Raw genomic sequence first — 12461 nt, forward strand, 5'->3', positions numbered from 1 at the left:
CAGAAAAAGGCAGCCGTGCTGGACTAGTGGAGGCGTGAGAATTGCCTCGGGTCATTGGGTGAGGGGTGGGATGAGGCCTGCATTCAGATTCAGACTGACTGAGGGCAGGAGTTTGAGGACCGCCCTTCAGCTGACTTGAATACACACCTTACCTACTAAGGAGGAGCTACTACTCCCGGAAAGGAAGAGGCAGGCCTTTCCAACCTCCACTCCCCTTGGATGATAAAACTGTAGCCCACCGGATCCTTGGGGCAGAGCTTCCATGCCTGCCCACCTGCATCTCTCACAAGCGTCCTATCTTCATAAAGCTCTTTCTTGCCTCTCCGTTTGTCTCTCGCGGAATTCCTTCTCCGCGGAGGCAGGAAGAACCTGAACCCATCCAGACACAAAGTGAGGGATTCTAATTGAAAACCGCGGGTTGAAGTTCCAGTCTGGCTTTAGGCTGGGTGAACGGGTCCCAGTCTGGGTTCGAGTTCCAGCACGTGGCTTCAAGTCCCAATCTGGGTTCTGGCTAGGTTCAGGCCAGGGGTGCTGTCGGTTTGACTTCAGAGGCGGCAAATTGGTGCCGACTGCTGGTGGGAGACTTCAGATCCTTTCCATGTGGGTCTCTCTACAGGGTTGCCTGAACGTCTTCCTGGCATGATTACCTCTCCTCCCAAAGAGAGGGATCTAAGACATCAAGGCAGACGTCCTAACACCCTTTGTGACCTACCCTCAGTAGTCACACAACCAACACTTCTGCCACACTCTGCTGGTCACGCAGACCAGCCATGAATTCCCTGCGAGAGGAAACTACGAAAGAGTGCCAGTACCAAAAGGCAAGGCTCACTGTGGGCCATCTTGGCGGCTGATGACCACAGCAAATAAGTCAAGGTGTCCTATGCCCTCTGCTAGACACAGAGACTGAGGTCTGTTGTCACTGAAGGCTCACAGCCACACTCGTACACAGCATACAATGCTGCTCCCAATGGCTGGGTTCTACGCTTACTACTGGAGTGTACTGTGTTTGTTTCTAAACCCGTCTATGACAACCGTTCCACTTGTACTTATTTTTAAAAGTAAGTAATTTATACAACATGTGAACTAATGAAATATGAATACAAAAAGGAGTTGTTTCTATGGGAACGAAGTTGACAATTTTGGAAAGATATAATAGTAGCAGGTAACTAAAAAAGATGTTGGATTCTAGGACATAAATGGCAGCAATGTTTTCTTAGGTCAGTCTCCCAAGGCAATAGAAAGAAAAGCAAAAATAAACAAATGGGACTTACTCAAACTTAGAAGCTTTGGTGCATTAAAGGAAACCACAAACAAAACAAAAAGACAACCTATGAATTGGGAGAAAATATTTGCAAACAATGTGACCAGCAAGGGATTAATTTCCAAAATACAGAAACGGCTCATACAACTAACTCAATAACAAAGAAATAAATAACCCAATCTAAAAACGGACAGAGAAGGCGTTCCTGCTATGGCACAGCGGGTTAAGAATCTGACTGCAGCAGCCCAGATTGCTGTGGAGGTGCAGGTTTGATCCCTGGCCTGGCAGTGCCCCATCTGTGGCTGGGATTCAGTCCCTGGCCCGTGAACTTCCACATGCTGCAGGTGCGGCCAAAAAAAGACAAGAAAAGAAACATTATTCTCATCTACAGTGACGGAAATGTTGTGTAGATCACTGGGGTTGCCTCAGCTCTCTCAGGAGGGAGAGACTGCAAAGGGTCACAAGGAAACTTTTGGGAGGTGACAGATATAAAAGATGTTCATTATCTTGATTGTAATGATGGTTTCACCGGTGTGGACATATGTTAAAATGTATCAACACCATCTGCACATACTTTAAACATGTCCAATTTATTGAATGTCAATTTCACCTCAATAAAGCTGTTTGTTTTTTTTTTTTTTAACAGGACCTAGGGAGTTCCTGCTGTGTGGCTCAGTGGGTTATGAACCCGACTAGTATCCATGAGGATGTGGATTCGATCCCTGGCCTTGCTCAGTGGGTTAAGGATCTGGCATTGCTGTGGGCTGTGGTATAGGTCACAGACGTGGCTCTGATCCTGTGTTGCTCTGGCTGTGGTGTAGGCCAGCAGCTGCAGCTCTGATTTGATCCCTAGCCCGGGAACTTCTGAATGCCACATGTGCGGCCCTAGGAAAAAAAAAAAAAAAGAAAAAGAAAAAAAGAAAAAGAATAGATTATCTAAATAGACATTGCTCCAAAGAAGATACACAGATGGCCAAAAGGCACATGAAAAGATGCTCAACACCATTAATTATTTGAGAAAAGCAAATCAAAACTACAATGAGGTATCATCTCACACTGGTCAGAATGACCATCATTAGAACATGATGGAAGATAATGTGAGAAAGACAATGTGTGTGTGTGTGTGTGTGTGTGTGTGTGTGAGACTGGGTCACTTTGCTGTACAGTAGAAATTGACAGAACATTGTAAATCAACTATAATAGAAAAAATAAAAATCTTACCCAAAAAAAGGAATGATCATCATCAAAAAGTCTACAAACAATAAATGCTGGAGAGGGTGTGGCAAAAAAGGAAGCCTCCTACACAGCTGGTGCGAATATAAATTGGTGCAACCACTATGGAGAACACTATGGAGGTTGCTTCAAATACGGAACTACTTATACGGTCCAGCAATCCCACTCCCGGGTATGTATCTGGAGAGAACACTAATTCAAAAAGATACACGCACCCCAATATTCATAGCAGCACTCTTTACAATAACTGAGACATGGAAGCAAACTAAATGCCCACTGGGCAGATGAATGAATAAAGAAGATGTGTGTGTGTGTGTGTGTGTGTGTGTGTGTGTGTGTGTATGGAGAGAGAGAGAGGTACATAGACAATGGAATACTACTCAGCCATTAAAGGAATGAAATAATGCCATTTGCAGCAGTATGGTTGCAACTAGAGATGAGCATACTAAGTGGAGTAAGTCAGACAAAGACAAATAGCGTATGATATCACTTATATGTGGAATCTAAAATATGGCACAAATGAACTTATTTACCAAACAGAGGCACAGACATAGAAAACAAATTTATGGTTACCAAAGGGGAAAGAGGATAGGGAGGGATAAATTAGGAGTTTGGGACTAACAGATACAAACTACCATACATAACATAAACAACAAGGCTCTACTATATACAACAGTATATTCAATATCCTGTAATAAATCATAATGGAAAAGAATATGAAAGAGTATATATATAAAACTCAATCACTGTGCTATGCTAGAAACGAACACAACATTGTATATCAACTATACCTCAATTTAAAAAATAAAGATCAGGAGTTCCCATCGTGGCACAGCAGAAATGAATCCAACTAGGAACCATGAGGTTTCGGGTTCAGTCCCTGGCCTCGCTCAATGGGTTAAGGATCCGGCGTTGCTGTGAGCTGTGGTGTAGGTCGCAGATGCAGCTCGGATCCTGCATGGCTGTGGCTGTGGTGAAGGCTGGTAGCTGTAGCTCTGATAGGACCCCTAGCCTGGGAACCTCTATATGCCACGGGCGCAGCCCTTAAAAGAAAAAGAAATAAAGATCAAGTATAATAAAAATTTTTTTAACTATAATAAAAAATATCAACCATAATAAAAATAAAAATTATAAAAAATAGACAAAAATGCTGTTAAATTATGTATGTGCCAAACAATTATAAAAGATTTTTTTAAAAATCATTTAAAAATTGGGAGGATTATGCACTGAGCTTGCTACACAAATGTCTTATATTCTTGTTCCACTTCCAAAACTAGAAATCATGGGCAGTGAATTTTAGCTACAGCTCACAAGAGAAGGAAAGCTTGTAACTCCCACCATCAGATTTATATTCAAAGAAAATGACTTGGCTATTCATCAAAAGCTTAGTGAATGAATGTATATTTACATGTTTTAAGTTAAAATACTTATGTTTGTATATACCATTTTTTCAATGATTCCCTGTTTTAATTCTTTTTTTTCAATTAACCAATCAAATACTGGTTCGGATGGATGGGTACAAAGCATCCATTACAAATGGGAAGTTTCTCCTGGAACTAGCACTTTTGTTAGAAGTAGGAGGAGGGAAAGATAGAGCTAGAGAAAAGGAGGGGCTCGACTGTCTGGTTTTAGAAAGTTCTGAGACTGGAAGACAATTTATCTGCAATCTCACTTACTTGCTACCAACAAGGTGGAGCCACAGCTGCCCTACTGTATATATGCCTGGGGTTTCATAAGGTCTTTTGGCGGGTTTTCCCTCTCAAGCCATCCTTGCCATTTACTTTAACCTGATTTAACTTGTATGCAATAGTTAGGAAGAGATAGAGCTTTCTGCCCACCGAAAGTTCATGCTCCCCTTTCCACAGTGTGGAACTGCTGCTAGGAAGTGGCTACCCAGACAGCGGACACATTCTCCAGTTCTGTTTCCATTCCGATGTGATCTATCACCAGTTCTCGTCAGTGAAATATGACTGAACATGAGAGGCAGCACTTCCAGTCTGGGATTTTGAAGAAACAAATGTATTTTAGCCATGGTGCTTCTCCTCCTGTTGGCTGTTTGCACAGGACTGTGGCTCTGAGGAATGGGAGAGCTGCAAGGTGGAAGAAGCCTAAGTCCCTGAGTCACTCACCTGCTATGGGAAAGTCACTCAGTCGCTGACCGGGAACACCCACCAGGGACCATTATGTGTCAAGACACTTCAGTTTGGAGAGCTGTTTGTTACAGCAGCGAGTGTTACGTCACTTCAACTGACACAGGGGCTGCTCACCTGAGACCTAGCCTTCATTATTCTGCGCCTCCTCCTCATCCTACCCTAACCTCTTCTGTCTCACTGGGATTACTTTTCTTTGGTATAAGCTGGGGATTCTTAAGCTGAAGGGTCTACACAATCGTATGCAAAATGTTGGCTATAGGCGTATTTTTCTGGGAAGAGGGTCCACTGCTTTTGTGGGCTTTTCAGGTGGGTGTGGGAGCCCCTCAAATTGTTATGAAGAGCTGGTCTACAGATTCCCCTTCAGTGTCATATTCCTAAAGGAATCCATGACGTTAACTCACCCTCTGATTTGGAGATCTGAGTATCTGGCTAACGAATAGATGCAGATTAAAGTGAAAGCAAAAGAGTTCATGCTGGATGGCGGATGTCAATGTAGAAGCACATCATGGGACGAATGGAATCAAACTGGGAGAAAGCTGAATGAAAGCCCCCTCTGGGATTTATTAAGTAGTTCCCTTTCTCCTGTTGTATAAATGCAACCTCAAAGAGCTACCTTGTTCCTTGTCAACAGCCTCATTTAGGATGTAGGACGGAGGAGATCCTGTTTTTGTATATTCTGAGCAGCATTTCTTCTCTAGCTCAACTCTTATTTCCTGACAAGTTTAAGCCTAGCAAAACCGTGTTAATGCCAGGGGAGTTAAGAAACTTTTTTGGGCCTGTAGGATTCGGGAAATATGAGACAGTGGATCACGCCTGTCCCAAACACTGAAAATTACTGGGTGGAGCTAAGAGTCTCCAGAGAGTTTACTGTTCATATGAAGGTGTCTGGTCTCCTCTCAGGGGCTGAGAATGACCTGAATTCTAAGCCAGGGCTGACCTAGAGCTTCCTCGTTTGCTTGGTGTTTTTAATAGAGCAGATGCGTGTATAGCACCTTAATCTTGAAGGAGTGTGAAACAACCAAAGTCCCTTTTCCACAAGAAGCAAGCGTGCACCTAGGAGGAAGGAAGATTCATCTAAGATAAGGGAGTGTTAAACTTTCAGGATCCCCTCTCCACCCCATGTTTTTAACGAGGGTCTACTGATATCTTCTCTTGTGGCCCAGGCTTCACATCCTCTGCTCTTTGCACATTTTCGATCTTATTTTGAATCATTGGGGACTCTGGTCTGAAAGGCAGATTCCTAGGTCCTGCTCCAGATATCCTGAATCAGCGTCTCAGGAGTGTAGCCCAGGAACTGCCATTTAACCATGTGCCCCAGGTGATACTAAATTTCACTGGTTTGCCCAGCATCAGTCCAAGGTCTGTGAGGAGCAGCTGCTCTGGAACGTCCTAGGCTGTGGCATAGTACTCTATTCTATAGGATCTGAGGTGGGCTAAGAGAAATGTCTGGCTGCATTGGCCAGTAGTCATCTGGCTTCTTGTGGTGTCTGTGTATTTACTCAAAGTGGTTTTGGAGGGTGCCGGTCTGCGGCAAGCTGCAGACAGGGGTGTCTATTTCGAAGGGTGGGGTTTGTCAAAGTTGTAAAGAATAAGACCTACTTCAAGAGACACCAAGTGACATTTAGAAGAAGATGAGAGGGGGTAGTTTCCATTGTGGCTCAGCGGGTTAAGAACCCGACTAGTATCCAATGAGGATGTGGGTTTGATCCCTGGTCTCACTCAGGGGGTTAAGGATCCAGTGTTGCCACAGGCTGTGGCATAGGTCACAGATGCAGCTCAGATCTGGCATTGCTGTGGCTGTGGCATAGGCCAGTGGCTGTAGCTCCAATTTGACCCTAGCCTGGGAACTTCCATATGCCACGGGTATGGCCCTAAAAAGAAAAAAAGAAAAGAAAAAAGGAAAAAAAAAAGGAGAAGACGGTGAGAGGGTAAAACTGATTCCTACGCCGAGAAACATTTGGTAATCCAGGACCCCCCAAAAAATGTACAATACACCCAAATATAAGATGAGTTTGCATAAGCAACAGAGAGATCATGTGTCAGGTCACTTATGCCTGTATAGAAGGGGATGTGATAGTCTCGGCAGCTGATGCTCATGAATGTGGCATAAAGCTTGGCCTGACAACGTACGCCGCAGCACATTATCCTGGCCGGCCACTGGCCCAAAGGGTTTTCAATCCTTGGACAAGATCTATGAAGGCCATGTGGAGGTGCCCAGAGATAAATAAAATGTGGAAAGTACTCATGGTCAACCTGGTGCCTTCACCTGCTATTTGGGTCAGGGCTTGCCAGATCCGCTGTCGGAAATAAGGTTTGGGGGGCCCTGAAGGTAGCTGTGGATGGAGACTTGCCTACCCCTCACAGTACCAACTAATTCCTTGGTTATGATTTAGAACGCAAGGAATTCAGTTCCGAACTACACTGGAAGCACATCCTGGGGGTCAAAACATTGCGGATGATATGTGCTGCCTAACCGAAGAAGAAGGCGAAGATGCTTATAAGAAACAATTTTCTCAAGACATGGAAATCCCATTCCGACCTGCCTAGATGAAGCCGGAGCCTGTCAATGCTCCTTCTGCACTGAGTTCAGGCCCCTCTGCTTCACTCTCCACCCTGGGAGCAGCATTATCCTTCTGAAATACAAAACTGCTTGTCACTCCCCTGCTCAATCACCATCAGGAGCACCACTGTGCCTATGAAATGAAGTACAAACTTCTCCGTATATATACAGCCAAAGGGCTCTCATGTCTGGCTATAAATCATCCTTCTAACTTCCTTTCCCACCACCTCTTTTCCTGCCCAGCAGGTGCTTAGTAGTCCCCCCAACACTGCAGGTTCTTTCAGACTGCTGTCCTTTTTTGCACATGCTGTTCCTTAGGACTGAATCTCACGTATCCTTTTAGCCAACCCCTACTCATTGCTGAGCACCCAGTGAGACTGTCCCCTCTTCTCTGAGGGCTCACTCACCCCCCTGATACCTCCAACAGCACCAACAGCCATGTCCTCTATGTCCTTGCTGTTGTCACATATGTGGCAAATTCAATACTGATCACACTATGCTGTTACTGTTTCTGAGTCTGGTTTCTCCCAGAAGACTGTGAGTTTGTAGAAAGCAGGGATGTTGCCATTTTGTTCACTGCTGTACGCTCCTCGAGGCTTTAAGAGAATGCCTAGCACACTACATCCGTAAGAAATGCTTGGGAATGCCTTCCCAGGCCTCTGAGAGCCAAAAGGAGGTTTAACCCTTTTTCTCCGGTCATTGGCGTCATTCCTGGTGTAAGATCCATTTCACATACCTGGTGGGAATGTTCGCTTGGGCTGTCCTCTCAACTTCCTTCTGTTTGGGGCCCCCATCAGTTCTCTCCCTTGCTTTATAGCTGAGTTCTGGGGGTTGCCCCAGGATGTGAGGTCACCAGGCTACTCTGAGGTGCCAGGTGCCAGAGCTGAGCAGATGGACATTTATTGCCCCAGGAGTACACCGTGTGGCTCCCCTGGGGCTCCACAGACATGAGGCGGGATGAAGCTGATGTCATCACAGCCCCCTTATAGGCATCCAGAGAGAGCCCTCAACTTTGAGAGGTGACAAGAGAATCAAGAGGGGGCAGAATGAGGTTGAGATACCTTATTCTTGGAGGCATTGAAATATCATGCACAAGTGGAGGGGAAATGTCTCAGAAGGGACAAGCCAAGGAGTTACCGGTCAGCCTCCAGGAAGAGAGGAGAGGATACAGCATCACAGGCACTCCGGTGAGGCCAGCAGCCGCTTTCTTCTCCCCGAGGGCTGGTGGCAGTACCTGCCTGGACAACCTTTGATCACCTTCAAACTAGGAAATAATTAACTGAGCCTCCTCGCTCAGCTAAGAGTCCACTTCTTTAAGGTACAGCCCAGAATGTTTCATTCTAGAGAGATCTGGACTTTTTAAGTGCTTACTATAAATTGGACCAGGCAAGACGCTATGTGCTTTCTGTGTAGCAACACAATGAACTCTCATCTGGTAAGTTTCTTAATGATCCCCCATTTTACAGATAAGAAATCTGAGGTTCAGCGAAGTTAAGTAGTTTGGCCATGTTCACACAGATAGTAAGGAGCAGAACTGGGATCCCATCAGTTCTACTGGACCCCATGATCTGTGTTTGGAACTTCCACATGATGCCACCTTGAGTACAATGCCTTCCCAGATGTCCAGAGAGAAGAGGCTGTGTAGAAACAAGGTAGGCGCCCTGGTTCCTGGTACTTGGCCACTAACTAGCTGTGATGCCCTTGGTGAGACACTCAATTTTCTGGACCTTAATAATTTTCTCATTAGGCGAGTATGTGATTTGGACCAGCCAATCAGTAAACGTCCTTTAGATTTAGTATTCTATGAGTCTATGGTGGAACTGTATTTTCTTTAACGCATAGCTATCATAGGTAGGCATCTGTGCCCTAGAAAAGATCGACTGGTGGAAAACAAAATTGAGTTTAAGCAGCTGGCTTATTCCCGAATCATGGCCTAAGAAGGGCTTTCGTTGTCATGTTTAGGCTGTTGCGTGATAAACCTTCTTGAAGGGACAGATTTTTAGTCCCTCTGACACATTATGGTTCTCAAGTGTGAAGCCCTGTGGGTGGGTCTGCCCATGTCAGCCTGTCAACTTCCTGAGGACAGCAATTCTCTTCAAAATGCTGTTAGTAAGCACCAGTGAATACCACAAATGGGCAAAAGATGAGCATCTCTGGAGATATGACCATGGAGTTTAATTTAATAACTGTTTTTATGTTTATTTGGGATTTTAATAATCACCAGAACATGTTCTGATTACTACTACTGTATGACAAATCACCCCAAAATGCAGTGACACAAAGCAACACTTTTATTATACCCATGGGTGGATTCCATGAGTCAGGAATTCAAACTGGGCACAGTGGGGATGGCTTGCCTCTGTTCCATGTTATTTGGGACCTAAGTTAGGGAGACTCAGGGGTTAGAGGGGACCTAATGGCTGTGGGCTGGAATTGCCTGGAGGATCTTCACTGACAATCTGGCAGTTGATCTTGGCCGTTGGCTGGGACCTATTTATGAGAACATCTACATGGGGCCTCTTTGTGTAGCTGCTTGGGCTTCCTCACACCATAGTGGCCTCAGGGTGGTAGGACCGCCTTCATGGCAATTCAAGGCTCTAAGTGTGAATGCTCCAGAAAGCAAGGCAGAAGCTGCGTCACCTTTTATAACTTAACCTTATACATTTCCTCCATTTCATCCTACTGGTTACAAGTGAATCGTTAAGACCAGATAAGATTCAAAGGGAAGGGACATGGTCCCCTGCCTCTAGATGGGAGGAATGTCAGAACTGGCACTGCACGTTCATTCTTTATAGGGCAGGAATTGTAAAGTCTTAGTTATCTCTGAATCCCTGCCATCTAACTTGTGGCATGGCAAAGAACAGATTCCCAGTGAGTGACTGGTAGATAAAGCAATGAATAAGTGAATGAAAGAAGAAGAACTCATCCCACTGGAGAGGGTCTCTCTGAAGAGTACAGACATTCATTTAACCTAGTCTTTTTCACCTATTTTTTGTTTGCATTGCATTTGGATTTGTATTGCAATAAGAAAATAAATCATGGTTTGTGAATGACCTACAGAGTGGAAATAAAACGTCAATGGTATTGCGATAGTTCTGTTCTTAAGGTGCATTCTATGGTCATTAATTCTTCTTCAACCCAATATAGTCTCTTTTTTTTTTTTGGCCACACTCACAGCATGTGGAAGTTCCTGAGCCAGGGATGGACTCCGCACCACAGCTGTGACAATGCTGGATCCTTAAGCTGCTGTGCAACAAAGGAACTTCCTAGTCTCCTATTTTTTTATTTGTTCCATGGTTTCCAACAGGACATTTTAGAAATCAAGTTCTACCAGGACAGACTGGACATCTCATGATGAGGTCTGGGCTGCCTGCTGACATCCAGCCTCTCCATCTCTTTCCCCTCTTCTCATCCCTCCCCGTTGTGCTGGCTTTCCTTCCCCCTCCCCCACTCTTCCTTACTCCCAGTGCCCTTCTAATGACCCCTCTTCTAGCTTGGGGATAGGAGTGTCTCCAGAATTGTCAGAGGAGTCAAGGAACAGGAAGCCAAGCCACACACCCTCTTCCAAAGAGAATTCCAGATTTGGATGAGGGCCATCAGTCCCTGGAATTCTCTTCCTCACTGGTCTGTTACATGGTGTTTCATCACATTTATGGGCACCAACTTATGATGTCATATGAAAGACTTAAAGCTCCTCTGGCTGCAAACTAGCACGAAAAAAAAAAAAAAGCTCAATTTTACAGTGACACAACAGAAAATAATTCCTTAAGAAGAAAACCCATGACAATGGGAATTTGCCATTCCCAAATTAGTATTTGGAAAATTCTAGTCACAGAAACATATGTCAGCAGAGACCCCAGAGAGCATGTTGCCTAATTCCTCCAGCAACAAACAGGGAATTGGGAGCCAAAGAGGAAGAGCTTTAACAACCAGCATTTACTGGGTGCTGACTCTGCCTCGGGCACTTCATTATTTTATTCCAGTTGTGCAACAACAGATGAATTGGAATCAGTAACCCCATTTCCAACATGAAGAGACAGGAGCTCGGAGAGGGTCAGTAACTTCTGCAGGGTCACATAGCTAGAAAATGGCAAAGTGGAGATATGAACCCAGTAGCCAAAATCACTCCCAAAACTCTGCTCTTAACCATTAGACTAAACTGTGTCTCTGAGTGACTTTTTATCCTCTCTTCTCCACCTAGGGTCATGCAGATTAATTTCACAAAGGTAAGATGAGCAGTGCCTAGAATTCAACAAGTGATGCTGTGGTTCAAGTTTGAGTGTGTAAAACTGAATTCCAGTTCAGAGCAGAGAGCCTCAGAGACTTTGGGGATGGTCTTTCAGAGAAACCACTATGAGCTTAGAGTAAGCAAGGGCCATGGCAGTGTGCTTCATGATTTCAAGACTCAGCCTTGAAGCCAGCATCCCAAGGTTCCACATAAGCTCTGCTTCTTCCTAAATTAATTTCATTGTGCCTCAGTTTCCCCATCTGTAAATGAGAGACAGTACTAGTTTATCTGCCTGATAAGGTAGATTTAAAGGGTAAATAAAAAATTAATAAGTATAAAGTTTCCAGAATGGTATCTGACACATAGTAAGCTCTTAATAAGAATTTGCTCTATTACTCAACGTTGTATTTCTAGGGCCTACCATAGTCCTTAGCACATGGACAGTGTTCAATAAATATTTGTTGAATAAATGAAGAGAAATATATTAGTAGCTGTAATGGCACTCATCTGTTCTTCATCCTCTCAAAACAGAAAACAAACAAACAAAAATGAGTTTCTCCTTGATTTTACCTTATAGTTTTTCCATGTGCGGACCTGATTCTTCTGTGATTGAAACCACTGTTCCTTGGCAAAGCCTGGAGGAGCCAGGGGACCAGCTGTTTTCCACTTTAATTCTTTTCTGAGGCCCATTTTACCAAGGAAGAGACATCTTTGAAATGTGGAAGACCACAGACTCAAGACTCTCAGTTACAACTGTCAAAAACTCAACTCAATCTGGAAGAAGCCAAGAATTGAAGTTATAGACTTAACTATAAACTACAGTGGTGGCTTCAGGCATGGCCACATCCAGGGATTCAAGTGATATCACTGGGACTTGGTCTTGTTTGATCTCTAGTTCTGCCTTCTTCAATGATGGTTCTATTCTCTGGCAAGTTCTCCCCTGTGATGGCAGGGTGGCTGTCAGCAATTTTGGACTGATATCCCCACAGCTCTAAAACCAGGGTAAACAAAAGCATGTACTTTTAT

At 44.4% G+C, this 12461-nt stretch overlaps 1 protein-coding gene and 1 pseudogene across 8 annotated transcripts in view; one reads left to right on the top strand and one right to left on the bottom strand.

The window, feature by feature from the left end:
• LOC146394498 (large ribosomal subunit protein uL18 pseudogene) overlaps positions 1 to 7194 on the top strand; it is a 31868-nt pseudogene extending 24674 nt beyond the window's left edge.
• The window catches only part of RAI2 (retinoic acid induced 2), a 385424-nt gene that overhangs the window by 188187 nt on the left and 184776 nt on the right, over positions 1 to 12461 (bottom strand). The gene's annotated exons all lie outside the window — the stretch shown is intronic.

The sequence above is a fragment of the Sus scrofa genome, chromosome X (genome assembly GCF_054392235.1).
Source record: "Sus scrofa isolate SSC_HxYL_T2T_F1_AM1 chromosome X, Sscrofa_HxYL_maternal_Yorkshire_Landrace_v2.0, whole genome shotgun sequence".
NCBI classification, from domain to species: Eukaryota; Metazoa; Chordata; class Mammalia; order Artiodactyla; family Suidae; genus Sus; species Sus scrofa.